Source organism: Solanum lycopersicum, chromosome 1, assembly GCF_036512215.1.
Source record: "Solanum lycopersicum chromosome 1, SLM_r2.1".
NCBI lineage: Eukaryota > Viridiplantae > Streptophyta > Magnoliopsida > Solanales > Solanaceae > Solanum > Solanum lycopersicum.
In genome coordinates, this window is record NC_090800.1 from 5,866,922 (window position 1) to 5,872,921 (window position 6,000).

Here is a 6,000-nt window from a genome sequence, read left to right on the forward strand (position 1 = left end):
TCAATCCTGTTATTCGACAGGAAACCATTCGCCTGGTACTGTCACTCACCGTGCGCAACAATTGTCTCATCAATCAGTTGGATGTTTCCAATGCTTTTCTTCATGGCATGCTTGATGAAACTATCTACATGACGCAACCACCAGGCTATGTTGATCCTCGCTTCCCTCAACATGCTTGCAAACTCCAGAATTCTCTGTGTGGGCTCAAGCAAGCCCCCTGAGCTTGGTACACACGTCTGAAAACGTTCCTCCAGGGACTCGGCTTCACGTGTTGCGTACACGACACAAGTCTGTTTACTCGCCATTCAGCACACGGTACAATCATTCTTCTTGTCTATGTAGATGATATCATTATTACAGGCTCTAATGCAGCTCTCATTCAGGATGTCGCTCGAGCTATGCCTACTACTTTCAAAATGAAGGACCTTGGCCCGTTATATTATTTTTTGGGAATGGAGGTTTCTCGGACAGGCAGCGACTTGTTTCTTCATCAGTCAAAATATGCTTGAGATCTGTTGGAGAAAGCTGGACTGGAAAAATGCACCAGTCAACCAACACCGATGGCAGTCTCTTCGTCTACGAATGGAGCCGACACCCCCTTTGCCGATATCACCCACTTCCGCAGCTTCATTGGGGCTCTACAGAATCTGGACATTACCCATCCTGACATCCAGTTTGCTGTCAACCGAGTTGCTCAGCGCATGCATCAACCAAGTGAACATGATTACCATTGTCTAAAACGCATTCTCAGGTACATTTTTGGCACTCTTGGTCGTGGTTTACTCATTCGACCCGGGGACTTGGAGCTTCGGAGTTTCTCAGATTCAGATTGGGCGAATGATAAAAATGATAGAAAATCTACATCGGGGTTTCTCGTTTTTTTGGGGCCGAACCTGATCTCCTGGTGTATAAAAAAACAACCCAGGTCTCTCGGTCCTCGACTGAAGCTGAATACCGTGCCCTTGCTCTTCTTGCTGCTGAGACCATGTGGGTCACATATATTCTTCGCGAACTCCGCACCACTCACACTGTTCCTGCTCTCTATTGTGACAACAAATCAACCATCTGTGTGGCCAAGAATTCCGTCCTACACACCAGAATAAAGCATGTTGATACCGATTGTCTCTTTGTTCGCGATGATGTTTAGGACGGCACCATGACTGTGCAGTATGTACCCACTGAAGAACAATCGGCTGATATTCTCACCAAGCCTCTCCCGAGCCGACAACACGATTGCCTTAGTTCCAAGCTTCCGTTCGCTTCCGCTCAGCTCAACTTGAGGGGGGATAATAACAGATAGTATTAAATAAATAGTATTAAATAATATTAGTATTTATTGTGTTCTAATCCTAGTCCTATTAGGATTAGTACTCCTTAATCCTAGTCGTATTAGGATTAGTACTCCTTCCTATATCTCCTATATATATCTCCCATGTATTCCCCTATTAGGTTAAGATTTCAATACAATCAATATTACTTCAGTTTTATCTGTATTTATTTATTTTTCTAAATTTTTAGATGTAAATTATTACTTATATCTTTTATATAAATGATTTTTTTAAATATTTTTTTAATTATTATTTTTAGGTAAATTTTTATCAATTCAACATTGAAAAACATCCTTTTATTGAAACAATTATTACATGAATTGTTAACATAATTTTATAAGTAATAAGTTGATTAACTTAAAAGATAAAATTAGAATCATAGAATGTGATTCACAAAGTTGATAACTTGATATACCTAATATGAAAATTTAGGTAGAAATAAAAAAAGAATTTGTCATCTTCTGTCCGAGCTAGATCTAGGGGTGATACGCCTGCTACATCTGAAGAACCTCCTTTGGTGTCAGTTGTAAATAATGATTGCATGCAACTGATTATGGTAAAATGGAGGTGAGGAAGTATGACAAGCAAAATTAAACACAGGTTACGATTAATGGTAGAGATTTGACTTTTAGAGCTCGTGGTGATAGGTTAATTGTAATTGGAGAGCCTAGAGCCATTGGTGTGCGGCATTTCAAAGTGAATTCATGGGTTTCGAACTGGACTACATTCCCATGCGTCTCGACTTCAAAAACTAATAAACTGATTCCAAATTCATGCACCATTAAGAAGTACAACTTTTTTTTTTACAAATGTGCACTCTGTATCCGTGTATCTACAGAGGTCGAAACTGTATCAGTTTCTAATGGGCTAAATTATACATATACTCACAAGAACAATATGATTAAATTTGCATGATGCTAGAAAACAAAAAGACTACCGTAAGTCTACAAGAGGCAAACATCGACCTAGTTCATGAGATTCTCATCACTAGTTACAATGTACAACCAGAGAGTACGATTACTGATAAACGAATAGGAAAGTTGTTATACGCGTTCAGTAACAAGGCCTGATATATGATTTTGAGATTCATTTGTCACGACCCAAAACGAGACGCGAGTGGCACCCACACTTATCCTCCTATGTGAGCGAACCAACAAATCTAAACCCCAACATTTACCAATATTTCAACCATAGTGAACAAAATATAATGCGGAAGACTCAAAACTCATTAACGAAAATCAATTAAATAACTTCTAAAACTCAATACTTATTATTCTCAAAATCTGGAACTCATCACATCAAGAACATCTATCCTCAAAAATCTAAATCTAAAAGTATTAAGAAGATAAAATAAGTAAAAGGATGGTCCATGTCCGAATTTCAAGACATCAAGACGTGAAGGAGAGAATCCAACACGAGCTAGGAACAATAGCTCACCCTGAATTCTGATATGCTGGAGACTGGCTAGAGTTGAGGGCGAGTCGAAGTCGATGGCGCACTTGCTGCACTCCACAAAATAACAAAGAAGAAAATACAAGTAGGGGTCAGTACAAGGCACAAGTACTGAGTAGGTATTATCGGCCAACTCAAAATAGAAAGCAATATATATCAAATAATAATATAAAATCAACTACAACACTTAACTGGTGACAACAACAAGTACACGAATCATTGACAACAACACGAAGCGCACCCATGAGGACTCAAGCCTCCACACCGTACTCATTTGGGGTAAAAGGTTCTTTGAATTTAATTACATTTACATAGTTCCAGATTCATTCCCTCCAATGTTACCGTGTCGGAACGTGACACTCCGATCCCCTAATACTACTGTGTCGGAACGTGACACTCCGATACCCTAATACTACGTGTCGAAATGTGACACCCAATCCCCTATTACTATATGTCGGAACGTGACACCCGATCCCCTATTGCTACGTGTTGGAACGTGACACTCGATCCACTAATCTCATTGCTTTAGTTCATCAAGCCTCTTTTATATTAATGCATCATCTTAATAGAGAGGGATAAGATTTAGGATTCCACAATCACAACATACAAACACAAATCAAGCACATAGAAGACTTTACAATACTACCCAATACATATCAATCGCTATTTAGAGTTTACTATGAAATAGCATAAACCATAACATACCTCCACCGAAGAATCGTGATCGAGCAAGCTACTTCTCAATGCCTTTGCTTTCCTCTTCGCTTCTCACTTTTCTCGCTCGTTTCTCCCTCTCTATGTTCTTTTTTTTTTCCTTCTTCAGACCCTTTTTCTTTTACCCTAATTATCATATAATTAATTATAAAAGATGATAGAAGTAACCCACTATTTATTTCAAGGTTATCTTCTTTAACCCCCAAGTAATTAAATTATTAAACTTACCCCACTAATTTCATACAGTTTGTCATGAATAGTCCAAAACACCCCTTAAAACTTGTAGCAGAAACCCGACCCAGTCGAGGTTACGCCGCTCGTGACGGCCCGTCGTACATGCGACGGTCCGTCCTGCAATTTCGTCGCGAAGTTTAGAGAGTCAAATTCAGTAAGGATGTTTGTGACGATCCGACGTGTCCACGACGGTTCGTGCTGTAATTCCGTCGCGAAGTTCAGAGAGTTGATCCCATAAACCACAGGAAAATTACACAAGTGTGGGACGACGGAGTCTATGACGGTCCGTCATGACCATGACGGTCCGTCGCGTGATCCGTCGACCCAGTCAGTTTTTATCACAAATGATTCTACTGCTCGAAACGATAAACAGGTCGTTACATCATTAATTTTCAAAATTCTTGATGTTCGGAACTCTCTGTTTGCAATAAATTTTAAACATATGAAATATAAATAAACCAAATAAATAAAATATGAATAAACATGATTTTATTGATCAAGATAGATTGCGAGTACAATTCTGTTGATCCCTTGATTCTACTCTCTTAAGATTTATCCATGATTCGAGGACCGTTAGTGGCGTATTTCTCTAACTAGGATAATTTAGATTTGACCTCTCTATATGAATAATATATCAATTTGCGGAGTATTTGAGATCTTGATCTCTTTATGGAATTTCCGAGATGCCTTTATAGAATTCCCGAGATGCATTTTAAGAGAACTTAGTACCCTTTATGGTTGAATAGTCTCCAAGAATCCTAATCTGAGTTGAACATAATTTGTAAAGTCTCAACTCGAATTGAACGCATCTCTTCTGTTGTATTGTCAATACAACTATGCTTCTTCACTGTTCTGTTGGCCTCATTTACGTTTCGTTTTGAAGTCACTGAAACCAATTTTCTTGCTACATCAGTTAAAGTTCTTAATGGGAATCTGCATTATAGCTTCAGCAAACAAAAGTTTAGTATTTGCAATCGATAACCATGATTAGGATTCTTCACTTCAAAAATTTACAATATATTTGGATGAATTTGCGCGAACAAAATATTATCATAAAATAAAACAGTTCCCGATAGATTATCAACAAGAGATTTAGGTGACACACAAGCTAAGGGTCCAGTTTGAACAAAATTAATTACCTTAAGGGAACTAGACTTTCGACATAACTATAAATGCCTTTAATGTCGTTTTCCTTAGGGTGCCCCATGATTTTTAATTCCCTCCAACTCTTTCTTGTGACATCGTAACACAAACAAGCATCAGACTTGAAGATGGCCCCGAATATAATCTCCCCATCACGGGCCATGAAGGATGATATAAATCCAAGCTTTATAGCGTTCCATATTGAGGGAACGTCAATGATATGTCTCTCCCATTTTCTTTGTGGAGTCTGCTCTAAAATCCATAAGTCAAGGTATCCACCTACCCACTTTCCGTAATCTATGACCTCTAACTTACCCTTCACCTCTATCAACTCGTAATAGTCCGTTGACTCATGTAAAGAGTTCCACAATTCAATAGTTTCACAATTCAATAGTTTCACATTTTTCAGATTTAACATCAATTGCAGCTATAGCACCATTAATAAGCTGATAGATAACTCCACTAATGCAGACACTAGGCTTAAAATACGGAATAACAAAGAAAATGCTTTTATACCCAGTGTCTTTCTTTGTACCTTGAAAATTGCAGCAGGTCCTGTAGATAATGGGTCCCACATGCAACATAAACCATTAACGCAATTCAAATGAGGATAATATGTGAGGCCGTGGAGGTAGAGGAAATTATATGTAGAAATTCCCAAAAAGGGAACAAAGTCTTTTTCATCTTCTCTTAGCTCAGCTGTGCAAACAATTGATTCCCATTTTTCGCGCAGAATGAATTTTGTTCGGCTCATAGAACGACAAGTATGGATATACACAAAATGGGATTCCGAGACATGAGACTTACAAAATTTTGTAATGCACTTGAAACGCAATAAAGATTTAACCGGAAGCCATGAAAATATTTCAAACATAATTTCTTCAGAAATCAATAGATTCATATTATGATTCGTAGTTGCACTTTTTTTTTGAACGTCTAAACCAATTGTATTAGGGTTTAATGACTTTAGGACTCCTTTTTATTTTTTCTCTTTTAAAAAAATAAATAGTACTTAATACAATTTTTCTATTAGAATTAGGATAAAAAGGGTAAAATTATTTTGATTGGAAATACAACTTTTTTTTCCGACTAATTAACTTCTTATTGTTATAAACAATTTGTATTATAG